The 21,814-nt window shown below is 31.8% G+C and overlaps 1 protein-coding gene across 4 annotated transcripts in view; it reads right to left on the bottom strand.

Annotated features, from left to right (window-relative positions):
* Window positions 1-21,814, bottom strand: part of CDH18 (cadherin 18) — an 822,825-nt gene that overhangs the window by 569,751 nt on the left and 231,260 nt on the right. The gene's annotated exons all lie outside the window — the stretch shown is intronic.

Raw genomic sequence — 21,814 nt, 5'->3', positions numbered from 1 at the left:
TAATCATGGAGTTTGTAAATATTGAGTCACTCTTAACTCCTTAAAGGGAGGTTTGCAGATTCCTGAAACTAAAATCTGAAGGAGATTCCACACTTCTAATAATTTTTATAAAACCAAAAAACACTTTGAAACCAGATGATTGGAAATATGTTGAAACACTATACAATGCATGTTTAACCTCTATGAGGCAGCATGAAAATTTAGTTTTCTTCCAGGAATACAGGGACTTCTGTTCATCTTTTAAGTCAATGAATGACATGAATTTAAATCTGTTTGGATACAAAGAGAGAGACTGATAAGCAGAGTTCTGTTTCTAGAGTTTGGGTTATTTGCTTTTTTGTTATAATTTTTCTTCTGCCATTCAGTTTAATATTATTTTGATAGATTCCAGAATATAATTTCATAATAAGTTATAGTTACAGTGCTAAATAATTTGCCCCACAATATTCAGCATGATTTACATAAACTAACTTCTTTAATTATTATAAATAATTTTTAGACAGCAACTGTCCTTATCCCTGCTTTAAAAACAACAACCACAAATGACTGAGGCACAGAAACACGGAGTTATTGTCCAAGATCATACAGCGGATATAAGGGGAGATCCAGAAATAAATGCTGGTAATCTGATCTCCAACATTACATGGCTCTGTCTCTTAATGAATATTAAATGTGCAGTTGTAGAAAAATTAAGTCAATTGTTTCAACTTAATTTTATATTCTTAAAAAATAGCAATATACCAAAAATGGGGTTATACCATTCTATTTTTATATGTTTCAATTCATATTCAATAGATCTGAACAGAAGACAATACTTATATAAGAAAACTTCCAATGGAATATGTACTGAACGCTCAATCAGAATATAAACACAGGTAGTCTGAATCTCTCATTCTTTCATAATCTGAATGGGGGTTACTTGTTCACTTAACTCACAGGAACCTCATCCACAAAATTCTCTGAGTTGCAGTACTTGTATAGTCACCTGAAGTTTTGCCACATGAATTTTATGAATCCATAGAGATGCTTTACAGCATCCCACTTTGTGTGTTTGAAGTGAGCAATGTTGGTGTGGGGAGGTGATGGTTTAGCATCACAAACTCAAAAAATAACACGCAAGATTTATTTCTCTCCTTTGCACTACCTCTGCATTGTATAGCCTCTTTATATCTAGAATTCACAGTAAGTGAATAAAGCTTTCTAGATGATAAATCAAAATATCCCAAGGAAATAATTATCTTTCTAAATAGAAAATAAAATTTTCCTTTAGTTTAACTTTTCTGTGTTATAAGTAGCTCAACCTTTCTAAATACCTTTGACATGAACATTAACAGAGGCAGGAAATTATAGTTGAGAGACACAGAATATCTCTTTGCATAAATGTCACTCAGTGTCAATGATCATGATTTTGTCTTACGGCAAACACCCAATCTTGCTATTTGCTATTTCTGAGTCCTAAAATTTTGGTGTGACATTTAGTTTGGCAAATATTAAAGCTAGAAAATGGTATGACTACTAGAAAGCAAAGTGTATTAGGTGTAAGATAAATGTATAAAGGTGACATTTAAACATAAGATTAGAAATGCAGCAGCAGAATTCTAGGACCAGATGACTTATTCAAATATTCTAATAAAAAATATTTTTTAATTTATTTTAAAAAATACTTTATTTATTTATTTATTTATTTATTTATTTATTTATTTATTTTAGAGAAAGGGGTGGGGGAGGGAGAAAGTGAGGGAGAAAAACATCAACGTGTGGTTGCGTCTCACATGCATCCAGTTGGGGACCTGGCCCACAACCCATGCATGTGCCCTGACAGGAAATTGAACTGAAGACCCTTTGGTTTACAAGCCAGTGCTCAATCCACTGAGCCACACCAGCCAGGGAAAAATAGTCTTTTTTAAATAAACATGATGCCAAATATTTCATTAAATCAAAAAATTTCTTCAGACCCACAGACCTTCTTGAATATGACTAGGTAAATACGTTATGTTTTGTCCTGTTTTAAATTAATGATAGGAATGAAGGAGATGAACTATATCCTTAGAAAACAGGTTTTGAGGCATAGTGGATTAAACATACAGCTTTAAATCACCAGTCAGAATACAGTTGCTGGCTCTTTTGCTTATAAACTAAGAGTTACAGAAAGAAAAAGTGGCGTGAATATACATATCTGTGATTAGATATTAAAATTTCCCCAGGCTCTGCTCACATACTAAAAGATATGATAATACTTCTTGTATATGACATATCATGTAATATTCAGCATCTCAGGAAATATGGTAATTGAAAGTGTTTTGTAAACTAGTAAGTGCTATGCAGAATCAGGTGATTATTATTACTCATTTGCGGTATTTTGTGTCAAAAAGGAAAATCATACATATTTACAAGGGTCTCATTAAAGTATAAAAGCACTCTTTTTCTCATGATTTGAAATGGAGTGCATTTATTTTCATTGTTTACCTCCATCATAATTGTATTAGTTTCCCAAGACTGCTCTAACGAAGTGCCACAAACTGAAAGGCTTAAAACAGAAATGTATTGCTTCACAGTTCTGGAAGCCAGAAATCTGAAAGCAGTAGAACCATACCCTGTCTGAAGGCTGCAGATGAGTGCCTTCCCTTGCCCCCTTGCCTCCTCTAGCTTCTTGGCGTCCTTGGTTTGTAGGCACATTGCCACCAATTCTGCTTCCATCGTCACACGGTCATCTTCTTCCTGTGCGTCTCTGTCTCATATTGGATTAGGACTCACTCTAATGACCTCATCTTAATTTGATTACATATGCGAAGCCCCTATTTTTAAATAGGTCACATTTAGTTACAGGGGTTAAGACTTCAGTATACCTTTTGGTGGACACAAATGTAACCCTAGTGAATTCAAAACAGGCTTCGATTTGCAGATGAATAACTCATACTTAATGCAGAGATTTAAAGTTTTTTTTAACCAATTCAGTACTTATTTAGTACTTCATATGTGCATAAGACTGTATGTACCTTTGTTTCACAAAATGTTAGGAGATACCTGCAACATTAATTTTAAATGAGTATTATTGAATTAAAAATAAATGTATAATACATTAATGAAAAAGTGATTTTTCTTTCTGTTAGAGTAACAATACAATAGGCCAGGTAGAACTTGACTTCGGCATTACGTTTGCTATAATTTTACTAGGAAGGACATACAGAGAAGAATATTTTTGTGGAAGAGAAAAAGTACAGAGAATAAAATAATCAAAGTGTTTCAGGGAAAAATATGGTGCTGGCCTGACCCATGGGAACATATTTAAAAATAAGTATTGGAAGTACATTTAGTCAGGTTAGAGGCAATCCAATGAAATAAGAAGAAGTATTAACTTGATTCCAGAAGCACTTGAGAAGTTATTATAGATAATATACAGGACATGTAGCATGATGTACAAATATTTTTGAGGGCACTGGATGTAAATGTGGACAGAGTTAAACCTCAAGGACAGAAAGTGCAACAAGGAGGCTCTTGCATTAATGTAGTTCTATAGAATTCCAGTGATAGCCTATGCCTACACTCTGCGTGCTGACGTTTCCTGAAGCACTGCAGTGAGTTTGCAGTGAGTTTGAAGATATTCTGAATTTCAAGAGAAGCCTTGGGACATATGCAAGCAACCCGGCTGTCTACTGTTCTTATGATGTTCAGACCCATTTCTTTAATGACCAAAACTATTAGGTTTTTGGCTTAGGGCTGTTTTTACAAAGTACTGAAACACTAATATAGTCATGAATAAACACTGTTTAGGAATCTCTAGCATATTAATTAACTTAAGAATATAATTTTACTTCCTGATCTATAGCTCCTATAATTTTATATGCTCCTCAATATCTTCCTTATCTCCTTCATTCTGATTATGCTTAATCATAAACCCACTTTTTTTATGTTGCACTGGTATAAAACAAGTCAAACCCTTTAAACCTAGAGGAAGAACAATTTGTCTACATGCTGACACCTCTGCTTTTTCTTTAGTGAACTTTATGCTGCTGTCTTCAGATTATTTTTTTTCCATTTTGCTGAAACCAGTTCCAATATTATTGTTCTTTCATTTAGTTCTCAATTTTCTCATTATACATATGACGTATTGCTATTTGATTTATTTGTTTCCTGGATAACTATGTTAATAATAAAATATTTATGATAAATAGAAGTTTATTTATGACCAGGGTTGCATTTTCACAACAAATTTCATGGATTAAATATATATAAAGTCTAAAAAATGCTATTGATTCTAAGATCAATGGGAAATTATCTAAACCAGTCTACATAATTAAAATAGGAAGCTTAGGATAAATAGTCACTTCAGAATTCAGGAGAGCTTTCAGAGAATTAATTATTATTCATTATGATATTAAAAAAATATGTCCCCATTATTTTCCCTCTTTCCATTAGTATTGTGACCATGCAATTGTATACTCTTACAATGATTGTTCATAACTTTTAAAAAATAATTTTCTTTTTGAGTTTCTTGTCTCTCCCAACAAATACTCCCAATGCTTGCCTGTCGACGACTTCCCCTTCTGCTATCAGGGAAACCAACCATAACAGTAGACTCATCAACAGTAATTTTTTAGAAATCCATAGTTTTATTTTAATCTTGCCCCAAAATACCTACCTGCATTTTTTTTTCCATTCTATCATATATGGAGCTCAAACTAAAATAAAACTGAAGTATTTATCCTTCCTGACATATGCCAACCCCAGCTGTACTACTTCCATCTGTACTGTTCACTGTTTCTTCATGGCCCCTCTTACACTCATCAATACTGAATTAAAGCCGCCTTCACCAGTACTGGCCTCACCCCTGGACAAGAATAGCACTGCCCTAAACCCATTGACTTTTAAGGGACCAGCTTAGGCCTTGGGCAGGATAACACTTTTCATAGGATAATGGATCCCTGATGCTAAGGATGTATGTTCAACAGAGGTGTATATCATATGTCTAGACATAAAGGTGCTAACAGGACAATAGAAAGGATGAAAATAAACTCAGGTCCAATGAATTTGCTAAAGAGAAGATCACTGAACTCTGAATACAAATTCTAAATACATTTGACAAAGGATAGTTATGGAACATATATTATATTACACTGTCTGCATAAATGCATTTTGTCCTCACAACACTTTTGTGCTATAGACACAATGATTATCTTCATTGTATAGAAGAAATTGGAAACAAAAAGTTTAATAAAAACATGTCCAAAGCAACAGAGTAGGTCAACAGTAGGTTTACAGTTGTGAGTATGCAAAATGCAGTTTCTTCTTATATTATTATTTATGAGTTATTGCATTATTTTCTATAGAAACAATCATAAACCTACATTTGCCACACCTTACACATGTTGCACGTGGAGTGGAACTTGAGTTTTCAACCAGGCGATATGGTCTCTAGAAATATATCTTTCAAAACTAGAATTGAAATCTCTCTCTAGTGGAGCGTACAGTAGCAGGACAAATGTAAGGACAAGAAACAAGATCATGATAATGGAAAGAGTACAAAATAATATATTTTCTGGAACTGAGATTAAACTTACCTATTTTGATTTCAAAGAATTCTGGCTTTTTTTTTTTTTTTTTTAAATAACTTGCTAGCCTACCATACAATTAAGAGTGTAATTTTAGAAATAAATTACTTCACTTCTGGGTTTATCCTTTTAATGATGTGACCTGTAAGTAACTAGAATTGTGCATTTTTCTGACACTACTTTCAGCAGTCTGATATCCTTATAATCATGTATTCCCAAATTTGACCATTTTAAAATCTCACAGATAAAATAAATTATATAAATTAACTGAAATATGACATAGAAGCTTTTTACTTTTGTCTTAATAATAGTAGTAGTAGTAGTAGTAGTAGTAATAATAATAATAATTCCTCCCTGATTTATTCTGGTTATTTAAGTAATTCACCTGAACACAAATTAAGCTTTAATCAAACTCCTTGGACTGTCATTTAATCAAGGCTGTTTGTTATGTATTAGACATATTTTTCTTATGTTTCCTCATTGAAAAATTATAGAATTAACTGAATTTTTATTTGAATGATGACAATCATTATTCCGGAGAAGGGTTTCTTTCTTCTTTCATATTAAGTATTTGTAAAACTATTCACCTTTTCTATATCTGCTTCTGTTTCAAAATTGCAGAAGCTCCACTGTCACAGGAGATAAATTGAGGTGTCATTTAACTAGGCTCTCAGAACTTTCAGATTCTTTAAAATCTAGTTCTGAGTTTGAACATATATAATTACTTTGGCAGATAGTTGCCCCACTCTTGTTTCTAAAAATATGGGTCAAGTATTTAATCATTGAACAACCGCCAGCATTTAGTAAGCTTATATTTTTCATGATAATAGAAAATCTAGGGTTATTTTGTAGTAGAGTAGGTAACATTAGTTTTAGTTCAAATAATTGTGAATTGTTATTCTATTTAGAATAGTTGAATTTTGATTGTGGCGTGAATTCTTATGTCTAAACTTCCATACTGTTTTTTTATTTTTATATTTTAAACAAAATTTATATCATAAATGTGTTTTTAATGGCCATATGAGCATGTGCCATTAAGCTTTTCCCCATTTTTTTATTTCAAGCTTTTATTACAAAATCAATTTGTGCTTTATAAGATATCATTAATATTGGTTTACCATTTTGTGTTAAATATGTTGTATACCCAGGATTTTTGGTTAAAACTTTGCTGACATAATGGAATGCATTCTTTTTAATTAAACCACAAACAATGTTTTTCTTTATGCTGATTTGATGAATGTTTCAAATTATGATATAAAGGCTTGCCAAACATTTTCCCTTGTAAGTTTAATTTTCCTAATTTGCAAGAGTTTGTTTTGAAATGATTATACAGCATTTACTGAGAAAAATAGCAATGTTTTCGAATATTTTGTTGTCATAGACATTCACTCTACTACATAAATATACATTCACATTTGTTCACTCTTATTTTACTCCTTCTCACTCTCTTCCTTGTTTCCTGCCCTCAGCCCCACAGTGTTCTAGCTACTTCTTAAACATACAAAATAAAGCTTTTATACTAAGGAGAAATCTCCTTATATTCATAAAAAAAACCTCTCCTACTTAGATTTCTCCATAACTTTCTTCCTTTAGGTCATTGTTCAAATGTCTCCTCATCAGTCAATCATCTCTGAAAATACTATTAAAATATGTGCCCATGAAATAACTGCCTACCTTTTCACATTATGCTATTTTTTATTGACAACTTATGTCACTACCTTTGATTTAACTGTTTTCCACAACTAGAATTACATCTTTACTGATAGAGAACAAAATTTACTTTGGTCTGTGTATTGTTGTACTCCCATGTCTATGGAAGATGTCTGGAATGGAACAGACTCCTAATAAATATTTGTTAAGTAAATAATACATGGGTGAATAATCTACTTTCTGTGTCCAGAAAATAGTAGATAAAAGACAGATGATTACATATTACCTGAGCAATATCCTGTTAATATCACCACCACAACCAATACTACACTTTTCTAAACACACACAAGGACACTCATTGATGCTTGCTGAGCTATAGAAACTCCTAAGTTCACTACACTAACTAAGAGTGGAGATCACAAGATGTTGAGGAAGGGCTTATGTCGGTTTTCCATTAAAAAAATGATGAGCAGGGAGAAACTTGAACTTGAGCACTTGCACCACTCATGGGGAATTCTGAAAGCAATAGCAGTTCATTTGAGTTTCCTCTGATATCAAGTGGCAGAGAGATCATGGCTATAGGACAGCATGCATTTGTTGTGGAAAGAATGAATGAAGTCCCTATGGGCAAAATGGATAGCTACAGAAGGTGGGGTCGAATGCTCTTGGAAATATCTGAAAGTAAGTTGTTATTGCCAGAAATAAAATTCTGCATGTGAATGAAATTATTGGATTCGTCCATGGTGCTATTGGGGGGGAAGATCAGTGATATCACAGAAAATGCTGCAGAAAGTGGTGGGAGAAAAATAAAGGCACTAAGATCTTCTAGATTGAACACTTTCAATAAACTTTTTTTATATGCATGGTATATATCTTGCATCAAAAACATTTGAGTCTAAAATTTGTTTTATAAAAAACAAGTAAAAACAAATATTAGGAAAAAGATCCACTTATACATACACACTAACACAATGGTTTTTAGAAAGTCGAAATTTTAACCTTAAGAGAAAATTTTTAGATTTATGCACACTGCTAAATAAACTATTCTTAAGTGAAAGTGTATAAAGCAGCATTTGAAATAAGCTGTCACTGTCATGAATGAGAACACAATTATATTTGACAATCAAAGTTTCAGCTGTAAATTGATCTTTGGTGATTATTATAATTAAAGCAAATGAACAGTATGTTAACTTCACTAATATATTGTTTGTTCAAATGAATCACTTCTATATTGATGTGACTTATGCCATAGATACACTGCAATTATAAGATTTAGCTCTTGATAGAATTGATGAAAGTCTTTTCAACTGTGAAGTCATTATCATTTTATAGGAAATTGTTAGTTTAAAAGTATAGAAATAAAAAGCTCTAAAATTAGACCTAAAACAACTTCTTAAAAATATCAGACCTTTTTAATTGCCTAAACTAGACTATTTGGTAAACCAAGAAATTAATATCAAATATATAGCTATTTCTAGTTTCTTATATAACTATAGCAAACCATAATGTGTTATGAATCAGAAGAATTATTTACTACCATGTTCTAAAATTAAACTCAAGCTACTGAACATATCTAAATTATTATGGCATGTCAGCAGAAGAGACAGACTTTAGATATGGGTTTCACTGAACTATGGTTACAAAGTTGGTTAAACATATTTTTATTTTAGCATATATAAAGAACATGTGTTGAAATACATTTAGTAAATTTATTAGATAATACTTTCTGTAAATATGCTTTCCTACTTCTAATTTTTAATCTATTTTATAATCATTTTTAGTACATTCTACTTCTATAGATAGAAATAAGAATATAGAAATATCACATAATTTATACCATTAAACATTAGTCCTAAGGTGATTATTCAATAAGTAACCAACATTGAGAATATCAATATTTTTATTTTTAAATCAATCATTTATTTCCATACTCAATGCACTTAAAGTTAAATTTATCAAGCAAATATGCATGTTTAATTGTTAATTTTGATACTAAATTAATCTAGAAAATATTTATAAAATAATTAATATGTAAAGACATTGTAGTAGATACTTTGGATGGATATTACACAATTTTTAACTCCTCCTGGAATTCTTTCCCCACAACCTTATAATATTAGTGGAGAGAGAAGTTACTTATGTAATGTTTTTTCTAAATACAATAAAGATATCCCATATGAAAATATTCAAAGTCCCAAAAGTAAGGTAGTGATACTATATTTGTGAATACACTGTAGAATGAGTACTGCAAATATTTCCAATGTAGTAAAATGATGTCTTTGAACTTGAGAACTCCTTAGAAGACCACCTTCTCCTTCATTGCCACTCCTTCCCCTGAGATGTTTCTGGTTACCATTCTTTACTATCTTGTCCAGTCCTTCAAACCATTTCTATTTTAATATTCAACCATCCTCATCACTAACCATTCACTGGTTGCCATGGAGCCTAGGAATCTCCACACTGAAAAATTAATACATAAATAAATAGTTTCTTCATTCTGCATCCTCTCTAGGCACCACCCTCTATCTCGTCATCACTACTGCATTTACTGTTTATGCTTGTTCCTAACTCAGAACCCACTGCATTTTTTCTATATGAATTTACTACTCACATTATCACCCTGGCACTTTAAAGCTTTGTCAAATATTCCTTCCTAATCTGATTCACTGCCTGTGTCACAGCTCTTCACTGCTCTCTGATGGGTTCATTTTCAGTCAGTCTTTCGATTTACCTGAATCACATCATAAACACACTATTTTCATTAACCCCCTCTAAGAGATTTACACTATTATATATGAAACACTGGCTAGCCACAAGCATTTATCAAGGTCTCACTCACTCTTTGACTGTTTTCTTATTCATTTCCTGATCTCTTGACCCAAATACTTTCTCCATATATACCAGCTCTCCATTTTCTAAATCATGGGCCATAATTAGTGAGATAAAAACCCACTCTTGCCAATATCATCAATATATTTGTTTTATTTTATACTTCTCTTTCCTTTCATGATGCTTGATATAATAAGTATTTTATTTATATAGCTCATGCACATCAGAGCTTTCTATCACAATTTTTAAAAGTCATACAAATTCAGAGGGACATTTAAAAATTTGTTTTCCAACATCAGCTAGGCTTTTCAAACTGTGCTGAATTTTTCTACTTCCCGAGACAGCTTTCTGACCAATGGTTCTCAGTGTTTATTTCAGCATTCTTTTCTCCACAAATGTCTGAATCTAGCATATACTAACACATGACCAGCACATAACTAATTCCTATTTCATAAGGACTTTAAAAGCCTTCAGGTTCCAAGAATCCACCCTCACTCAACAGTGTCTATCATAATCTTTGTTTCTTTTACTCCATACTCTACTATATTTTGAATTCTTTTTATTTACATCTCAAAAATCTTTTAAAGAACAATTATTTTCATTATTTCCTAAGAGTTCAACTCCTCCTCTATTGGTTTCTTCATCTCAGTCTTTAAAGGTATTCAGATCTCTTTCAGCTAACCTACAAGCAAACAGAAGATAGTCTTAGCCATATTTTTCTCTGTCGTTTTTCCTTTCTTTGCCATAAGTATTACTCTTTCCATTCCATTTCCAATTCATTCCTCAACCCACTGCAATTTGACTAAATATCCTTGTCATCCAGCTGATATTGTTTATCTGAAATCCAGTAATTTCCAGTATGTATCAAAACATGTCTTTGTCAATTCTCTACAGTATTTGATGGTATTGGCCATATCTTCTGATTTGAAATAATCAGTCCCTGGCTTCAGTATTAATAGTTGTATTTTGTTTGGTTTTTCTCCTACCTTTTGGTCATTTATTATTGACTCCTTGAATTCATCTTTTTGCTTGCCCTGTCTCCAACTGTCACAGTATCACACTGCCAGTCCCCTTCTCCCAAAATATTTCTTTTGGTTAGGAAATAATTGTCTTCAAAATAGAAGAACAATGCTGTGTGGCTAATGGTAAGTTTAATGGCTTTGGCTGCTTTCAAAACCCTCTTCCTGACAGCAGCAGAATGGACACCCATCTTTCTCATCAGTTGCACAGCCACAGTTTCTGAAAAAAAGACATGCACTTAAGTCAGTTAGGTCAATGCACATTTATGTAGGGTTCCAAACATATGTTGATAAATTCTCTGATTGATAGCTGATCAATATTCTTTTATTTCACATAGGAGGGTGGACTATGGGAGAAAAGAAACCTGAAATATATTAAAAGGCTGCCAAGACCCTGATGCTTTAATTTTATTTAAAAGTGGGTAAAATCAGATTGCAAATTAAAAAGCCCAGATTTTAGAATCAGATGTTTGCTGAACTCAGAAAAAGGTTACTTTTGAATTGAAAACTTCATGTAAACCTTATCTAAGCAAGTTAATATTCTGTCTCACTGAATATTCTCAGTCCGCCCAAAGCCCTCTAGCTATAAAGATATGCACTGGTTATGATGAACACATTGGGAAGACCTCTGCCCAGGCTTTTTCATTTAAGACCAGGGGTTAGTTGAGCCAGTAGACAGGGCCAGGACTGAACAGCATTTTCTTCATTATTGATAATTTTGATATCATAAAAAATCATTCTTTAGATCATTTAATTAAATTTCTTGGAAATATCTTTTATCATTAAAATAGTTATTTTTAATATATATTTAGCCATATCTTATTCTGTACAAAATCATTAGTACATCTGATGGTATCATCATATTTATCAATATTTATCAACAGTTACAATGGTAGCATTTTCATTTTTAATTCTGTAAAAAATTTTGTCTTTTTTCTCTTGAATTGTCTTTTCTTTGGGCTAATTTGTTTTCTCCACTAGTCATCTTTTTTTTGTATGGTTGTATTTCTGGGCAAGGAGCCCAGATTGCCATAATTTTGTTTGTTCCTCATACAGTGTCCCAGACTTTGTTTTGAGAAAAGCACTGTAAATTAATAATATTATTACAGTGTTACTTCCATTATTTGTTTTCTGTAGAATCCAACACATTAAGCTATTTATTCATTTTACTTAGCTGTGAATAAGGACAGAGTTTTGTCAGTTTCCAGACATTGCAGTTATAAGCATCTATTTTTCTTTAGTATATCATTCATCCCCAGTATGTCTTTTAAGAATGTGAGAAAGGACGGATGAGTTATTCTAAATTCATTGGGCAGTAAATTCTTTATGATCTAGTTTGTTCCATCCACTAAGAGTAATACTTTCCATTTATGTCTTTGCTAATAATTAGAAAATAATAAGTGCATAAAAGAAAGCCTTTTGCAGATCAGTGTGGGACACAAATTCCTACTATACCAGGAATTAGGGCATAAGAGAGAGAGTTCTGCACCATCTCTAAGGTGCCAAAAGACCTAGAGAAATTAAATTGATGAGTCTGGACCTATAAATTACTGGTGACACTTTAAAATGCTTTCTCAAAACCAAATGTTCTCTATTCCTTTGGCATTCAACCCAAAATAACCTGCTCTCTCTATTTCAGGGACTAGAGAAACTGGACTTCCTCAAAAAGGGATTTATTACTGTCTAAATCATCTTGTTCGTTATAAACAAAAATAAACTCTAGTTTTCCACTGATGACTGATGATCATATTGTAAAATCCAGTAATATGCTTAGCTATTACTAGATCTTTCTTGGTATGTTATATATTACATATGTCTTCATTTCATATATGAATGACTTCTTATCATTATTTGTGATGTTATGTTTTAACTGTATTCTACATGATTTCCAGTTTCATTCAATTTAACAAATTTATTTTTATCATTTCAAGAATTTTGGGATTGATTGCCTTATTTTCTATTACACAGTGTTGATCTGGAAGCTAGTAGAGCAAACTTTTTCTTAATTCATCAAATAGAGGAAAAATATAACTAAAGAATCGTACCAGCCTAAAGTGTTATTGGACAAATTATCCTGATGATACAACTGTGATAAATATGTACACAGACAAGGAAAGTACAGCAACCAGAGGAGACAGGGGGCAGGGATAATGGGGGAAAGGAAGGAAGGGTCATCAAGGAAAATGTATAAAGGACCCATGGACAAAGCAAGGTAGGAGGTGGGGGATGGGAACATGCAGACAACTGTACTTGAAAAACAATAAAAAAAAGAAAAAACAAAAGAAAAGAAATATAAAAAGTATGGGTATGAAAGCACTGTCACTCATGTGACATAATGATTCAGTGCACTTAGCAAGGGACCCAGAAAACAGGGTCAATAAGTGATTAGGTTTGTACTCCGGTGTTTTTGGCATTGATGGCATAAATGAATTCTACCATGACCACTGCAGTAATTTGTTGAAATTCTTTTATAGATGAAATCTCAGCTGTATATAAAACTTAAAATAAAAATTATATAGTTTATAATAAGTGATAAATTTTAAATCAAATAACATATAATAAGACAATATAATATATGACATAATGTGTATATACAATAAAACTTTAGGAAGTTTAGTTCCCCCTGCTGGTAACCAATCAAAATTCAATGAAATCCATTAAAAGGCTCAATAAAAGTAGGTTTAAGGTACCTTAGAAATGACTTGATAATCTCATCAGTTTACATATTTTGAAACAAGACCTAGGAACACTATAAAAAAATTAAAATGTTGCATCACAGAAAAAAGGAGTTGTTCTGGTTTCTATTTATTTTTACTTACTAAAAATAAATAAAATATCTTGGTTTGTTTATTTCAGATTAAGACAAAATAGTTTCAATATCTTAATTTTAATATATCTATGACTATAATAAGAATTTAAATTATAGGAATAGCAGTAATTTTTAAGCCACATCAGCAAGTGTCTGTTGTTATAAAAGAATGGGTGATAGAATGTAAAAAGTAAATTAATAATGCTAGTATAATAAAAAGTAACACCAACTCTTCTAAGATTTTGTTTTGTTAAACAGGAACACAAGAAATTCACCATTAGTAAGACTAAATATCAAAATGAGCAAAATAATTCTAAAATTATTTTATTAAAACACTTGAGTCATCCCTCATTATTTTTTAATAAAGAAGTTTTTATCAGTGCCCCTTGCTTGCAGACTGAGCCTAGAATAAGAAAGCAATTTCAGGATTGAATTTGATAATTTTTCTTACTGTCACAAATGATCTATATGTTTCATTAGTTTATGAACTAAAATCCTCAGGCAATAGAATCCTGAAGAGAGTATAAGTTAAATCTTTATATTTGAAATAAACATAACTATGTTACAGATGTAACTATAATGTGTTTAAAAAAGGAAACAAAATCAGTGTCTAGTTAACTTTAAATTACAGTTACTGGGTTTTGCTAAAATGTCATTAAAGTTATTTTCTGTTAGTTTAGAATGTGTGCTCAATACTATTTTGAAGTTGTCTATACTTTTAGCAATTTTAACAGTAATGAACCCTCTACTGTTTTTACCATCAAGACTCTAATATTTTTCCCTTTATAACAGTCACCTTGTTAAATAGAGTGTAATTTCCTTTTGACCTGTTTATCAGTGCTATATTGTACCGAGACAAAGATACGTCATGTTGATATGTTATAGGGCTATGAAAACCAATATTTTTAAGAAGAAAAGATAGCAAAAATAAAACTATTACTTTAACATGCTTTATTTATGTAACTGAAAATTCATCTTCAGCTACCTATGCTGCATTAGATAAAGAATTCACCCTGAGGGAGGAAAAACTTTGGGGAATATGAAACTGCTATAAAACAGATTGCGATCACGTTAATCAACTTGACTTTTAAAATATCACAAAGTTCATCAATATCTCTACCCTCTTCAAGACATAGACCATTTACCTCAAATCATTCTTACTAGTGGCAGTGAACCAAATGCAGTCCCTCAAAATTCATATGTAGGAGCTCTAACCCACAATATGATGGTATTTGGGAATAGAGCCTTTGGGAAGTAGTTAAGTTGAGGTGAGATAAATGAAGAGGAGCCCTTATGATGAGATTAGAGACATCAGAGAGCTTGCCAGCTCTCTTTCCTCCTGACACGTGAGGGCACGGAAAGAAGGTGGCTCTCTGCAAGCTAGGAAGCGAGCCTTCACCAGAAACCACAGAAGCATCTTGATCTTGGACTTCTAGCCTTTATAACTGTGAGAAAATAAATGTCTGTTGTTTAAACTACCCAGTCTATGGTAGTTTGTTTTGACAGGCCAAGCAAAAGCATTAGTCCTTCACATTATGGTTATCTAATATTTTAGTTCTGTCTTATTTCCTCATCCATGTATGTATGTATTAGTGTGTATACATATATCCATATTGGACTAGTTTCATCATTTCAACAGTGGCAAAGAACAATGAAAAGACTTTCAACTAAATTGCCTACTTTCACAATAAGAAAATCTCTATATTTGATACTTTTAAAGAGATATAAGAAATTAGATGAGATCGAAAGCATTCAGGGTAATAGGACTGTAGCCAAGATGGTGAACATATTCACCAAAGAACATTTATGCATTACTCATGGACATGGACAAGGATATGGGGGTTGGCTTGAGCAGGAGAGAGAGTGGAGCTGGGCGGAGGTAGGGAAAGAGAGGGAAAAAAAGGAGCAACGTAAGCAATAAAAATAAAATTAAACAATAAAAGCAAAACACACAGGAGTACGAAAATAGTAAAACAGTAAACTATATATATGAAATTAACTTAAGCATAAGAAATTTAAAAAAACCTCATGATTTGAATGAGGTAAAAATAAACATAATAAAGTTTGCTTAAGATAAATATATGCAAAAATTATATGTTTCTTGATACTTTATGGTTTTCAAACTTCTGAAAGAAAAGTGAATTGAACGTAGTTGAATTGCCATGGTTTACACAATGTATTATGTTATCAAGTAAACTTTCTGACATGTAAGATCATTTTCTCTGCATCCAGTTTTGAAAATCTTATACCCAATGAGATAAATGAAGCATCTAGTTAATCTCCCAAATGAAGGCCAAAACAGAAAAGAGAGATATGAATTGTTATTTTTTTTTTAAAGTCATCAACCTTTAAGCAACAGATTTAATGTCTGAGTCTAACTGCATAATATAACAGTTGGACAGGAAACCTCAAAACTTAAATATCTTTTGTATTTTGTCTTTGTATCTCACAGGGTGATTTACTGGTGTCTGGGAAATATATTAAATCAGAAAAAAAACCCCAACATTTATTAGTAGATATGTCTTCAGCTCCACATGAAGGCTATTGCATTGTCCTTGCAGGGCAGGGTTAATAAATAAAATTTGCACTCATGCTAAAGTTGGGCCCAAATTTTATTTTACCTTTTTACCAAACAATCCAATACACTATTTTTGTAATAATATTGAAGTAGAAGGCACTATCATGCAGTGTATTTTAGTTTAAAATAAGTGAAACTATGCCAAAAGAGGCTCTAAAACATTTTTATATCCTGATAAGTATGCCTGTATCTGAATCTCAAAACAAATGTGACTAAAACAAATTTATTTTTCTGCAATAAAATAGAAATCAAAGCAATGGGAAAAGGTTAAAAATAAATATGTTCCAAACAGGGCCAGCAGCAATATAAGAGGGAGTTCTAAAATTTTAGCCAGAAAACCAAAGTGCAAATGCATGCTTGATCTAGATTGAGTTGTTTGATAAATTCTATGAAGAAATGGGAATAGTAATGTCTACCTTATTAGATTATGGTGGACATTCAGAGAGATAACTAACCTACATTGCAGTGCCCACCACAATATGTGACACAATTCACAAAAAACCTCATGAGGTTGAATAGCATGATTTGAGGTAGGTCATGAGCCCCTTTTTAAACATGCCACAACACACATAAAAAACACATACACATATAAAGCACAATAAAAACCTCCACAGGTCAGTTGTAGAAGACAATTTTTCAGTATTTGAGTAGTTTCTTGACAATTATTTTTAGAGAGCTCTGAGTCTTAACTGCAATACAGAATTAAGTTTCAGAAGGCAGTAACAAATAGCTAATGTATCCATGTCTAACGTTATGGCCATTCTTGGTTCACATATGGCAAGACCTTAAAAAAAAAAAGAGAGAGAACACAATGATATTGAGATTCCATGATGTCTTAGGATGCGTGGCTGAGTGGTGAGCTGGATAACAACTATCAACATTTTGAGAAGGTTGGGCAGCATATGGAATTATGAAAATATCCATAGGTCACAAAAGTGGTATTAAACACAAAAGGTGGTATTTTAATATTACCAATGCTTACTATAGTAATTCTTAAATTAATTCTTAAAATATATAATTAAGCACATAACAATTAAGTCAGAAGATGTGTCTTTTGGCCATATAATATTTTTATAAAAGTATCATAAAAATCTCCTCTGAGATTTTACAAACTTTATTCAGGTGGTTATTCACTATTTGTGTATATCAATTACTGCATACTATAATTAGGGTACCATTTACAAATGCAGATGTGTTTTCCAACTAATCTATGTATCAGTATGATGTTTTCATTCCCTTGGTGTTGTATTTATTTACATGAAACCTTTTCTAATCAGGGGTCTATTGAAGATTTCATGAAAAGTATGCAAACTCTAGGCATGAAAATGCAAAAAGAAACAAAATTCTGCACATATCCTGAGGGATTTGAAATAGAAGTTCTAGCACTTCAAGAAAGGCAGGAAGTAAAAATGTAAAGGTAATCATGAATCAATGATTAGGAAATAAAAATGATTCTAACTACCAGAGTGCCTTGACAATGGTACACATGTGTGTGAATAAAAGTATATATGCCCTCAAATTCCTGATGGATAAGAGCAAAGAGTTTGTGCCAGAAGAACTCACAATCTAGCCAGATTTAGCTTCCTCATCAATGAGTTGGAGAGAATAAAACTAGTTTATTCTAAATATTAAATGAAATTTCATTTCAATCACCTAATATCTGTTTTAGATTGGGCATCAAATAGTATATGTGCATAAAGTGAAAATATTCAGCATTTGGGAACTTTTCATTTAATTAAGGAAATATCATGTGGTAGGTTAAGCAGCTACTTCACACCTGAAAGCTCAGCTCCTTTCCTTGAACTCAGGTCAGCAGCCCCAGACACCCCCAGGCATTCTCCTTCTCTCTTCACCCAGTGAAGTCTTGTCAGTCAAAGTTCATTCCTTCACAGTCAATGCTTTCCGCCTGCCCAGCCTCATAATTCGTTAATCCAATGAGCTAGTTCATGATAATGAGTAAAAAGCCAAATGATTCTCCCTCCTCTATCAGCAAACCTCTGTTCTCCGAAACTTTTTTAGTGCCTTTTAAGAGGCATCTTCTATTTAACTACCTCTTCACTACTTTCATCCCTTAGTTCAATTCAATTAACATTCATTAACCTATTTCATGCCAAGTATTTAGTGTACTTTTCTCAGACCAGAGGCAAAAGATAGAATATAAGCAAAATAAGTGGAGGGCACTCTCTTCAACACAGTTAGATAACTATGGTTCTGAAGGTAACAGACTTGGTAAGAAGGACCTGACATTTGTAAAAGGTGAGTCAAACATAGTTTTTGAGGAAAAAAATTCTAGTAGTTTAAGTTACAGTGCTGAATATTATAAAAGGAAACATTAGTTATATTAGAAAGTGAAATATTTAGAAACAAGGAAATGTTTGAGGAAATTTGTGGTTAACTCAAATATATCATAGTTCAAAAGATTCATTCATTTTGTTTAGCATAATTATTGTACTTTGTTATCTTCCAGAAAAATACAATTATTTATTTATAAATATATACTAAGTATTTTTTCTTGGATATATATCAGTTAAACTTCAACTGTGTGATCACTGAATTAAAAATCATCCTTATGAAGTTTTTTTTAAAAGGAGTTGAATATTTTGATGACATTTGAAATATTAAAGTGATGGATTTAATGCAGACTAGAATTTTGTTTTTTCTATGAGATGTTTAATTAATGACACTTGAGTAAGCAATAGAGATAAACATTTGACTTTAAGCAACATAAATAATGCTGTTCATCAACATACGTGAAAGAAACTTTAAAGTACATAATCACATTCTTTCTCATAAACTGTCAACTTGAGCCTATCCTCTAGAGGAGAGAAGGTGTTCATAATCTCTTCTGACTACATAATATGAGAAAAAAAATTAATCCTAGAGACAAAAGCACAAACTCCCCTTGCCATGGACTCTAACATCCAAATAAATGGCAGCAGAAACAATGAAAATGTTGAGGTTAGTTTTTTCTCTAACAGTGTAGTCTCTGTAGGTCCTTTCCAGAATTACTTCTTTTGGAACCAAAATAAATACATCTCAACAACTACAATTAAAAACCAGAGTTTTTACCAGTTCAAACCAAACACAGGCAAATAACTCAAATCCAGGTGACCTGCAGGTAGAGGCCCTGGGCTAATTGGCGTCATTTAGGTTTTACTCCTTTGTAGTTAGGAATGTAAGAGGAAGCAAATCTCAAACTTCACGTTATCACCTTTTATTTTTATTTTAGTTGGTATTTTAAGATACTTGTTTAAAGTCCTATAAAAATATGACATTTCTATTTTACCCACAGTTCTGGAAGGTAATAATCATACCTATATCATAAGGTAATTTTGATGAGTAAATGAGTTGACAAATAGCAACCATTTATTGAGTACATCCAATATTAGTCCTCTGTAATAGGTAATACTTAGTCATAATAATAACTTCAGGATTGTCCAGTCTATACTTACCTGGCAGGGGAGATACCATGATCACGAAGGATTGTCCAGTCTATTGCATATTGTACTTGGTTCATTATGTAATCATACCAGACTACTTATTGTACTAAGAAAAGCACATGGAAACACACAAAATCCTTAAACTACCAGTAGGTAAATACAACAGATAGGTTGTATTTTTTTTCTAATTTAAACTAAACAAAATAACATTTATAGAAATTTATAGGATAGAAATATATTAGTACTCACATTTTTTTGAGACAAGGACAAGGAAGAATAAATATTAAATAACTAAATCAAATAAACATGCATTACATGATTTTCCATAATTGTAAAAGAAAACAACAATCCAGTGAAAATTGTATGAGATAAAATTTGAGTGTCATATTTATCAATTATTTACTCACATTTATTTCATTTAAATAAATTTAAATAGTTCATTGGACTGTCTACCAAACTTGGGATATTTTACTTTAGATTATGGAAGAGCTATTAATTATTTTCTGATTTAGAATTCAGTTTGTAGTGTCACTCGATTAAACATTTAACAGGTATATTTTGAATTCTATTGTAAAGGCATTTAAATATTTAACTTAAAGTGGACATGTGCCTTTCTAAAAATGGCTTACTAAGAAAAGCTTAAAGAAAGTTTTAAGTTGTAGCAGAGAAGTAGAATATGAGTAATATTCTGAAACATAAGCCTATATCTTTTATGTAGGTCACTGCTGCGCTTAAACCAGAGCTTTAAGAAAACACAGACTGTATGTAGACAGAAAGGAAAATTGCTAACATAGTAATGAATGTAGTAGCAAAAACATCCTTTGTCAAGAATATTAATTCCAGGTCTGTCTTCATTTATTGTATACAGATATGTCTTGATATTTAAGCCCTCAAAAGTTATAGAATGAAGAATAGAGTTTCCTATTAGAATATAAAATAGAATTTCGTAACAGAATCTTACGAGTGACTTATAAGAGTTAAAGTTTACATGAGATTTAATATAAAGTCCCTGTGGAGACATGTTAGGGTTTAGGTAGCAAATGCAATCGGTATATACTCCTGCATATATCTGCATCAGAAAAGTCATTCCCCAACAAAATTTCTTTGCAACACATATAAATTCTGAATTTATGTGATAAGAAAAGTCACTCGAACAAAATTTCCAACATAATCAAGATTGTAGTGTTCTGAGTGGCCACTCAGGACCCGTGCAAGGTGGTGAGGATGTGGTGAGGAAGAGACAGGAGGAACTTACACCCGAAAACTGCATTACCTTCTATCTTCCAACTGAATGGAAAACAATTTCATTTAGATTTTGTTTGCTATTTCTACATTTGATATATTATCACAAGAACATATTCATATTAAGAGTTGTCATTCTAAAATAATAACAAGCCCATCATATAAAGCAGTAGAATTTGACTTCGAAAATATGGAATGTTTTGAAATATCTTTTTCAATCTTTTCCCACTGATATTAAATATAAATGATCTAAAATTAATAAAAAATATATACACTTACCTAGAATGTCAGGTAATTATATAAGTATAATGAAGTGTAATTTAAACAAAGTAAATTAAAAATACTAATTTTGCTCTCTTGTATTTCATCTTTTCATAAGAAATTCAAATAATCAAGAAGATTTTCCTTATAATGTAAGGCAGTTTTGTATCAAATGATATTAATTACTCACCCAAATGGTAGAGGGCATTTTTATCTATAACTCAACTTTTAAAATATTTACATCTATTATTCAAATGTAGGTATCATTGTTCTAACAAACCTTCTCTATAAACAGGGTTACACAGATAAATAATGAAAAATAGCCAGGAAAATTTGTATCTCTAGAGTCTGAAGATTCAATATATGCTTATGTTACAAAAGAAAATCAGTATTATTAGGAAAGAGTTCTATGTTACTAAAAAGTCTGAGCAATTACT

This window comes from Pteronotus mesoamericanus, unplaced genomic scaffold (genome assembly GCF_021234165.1).
Source record: "Pteronotus mesoamericanus isolate MK-2021 breed Mesoamerican mustached bat unplaced genomic scaffold, CSHL_Meso_final contig_50, whole genome shotgun sequence".
Taxonomy (NCBI): Eukaryota; Metazoa; Chordata; class Mammalia; order Chiroptera; family Mormoopidae; genus Pteronotus; species Pteronotus mesoamericanus.
This window is presented reverse-complemented; position numbering and strand designations above follow the sequence as displayed.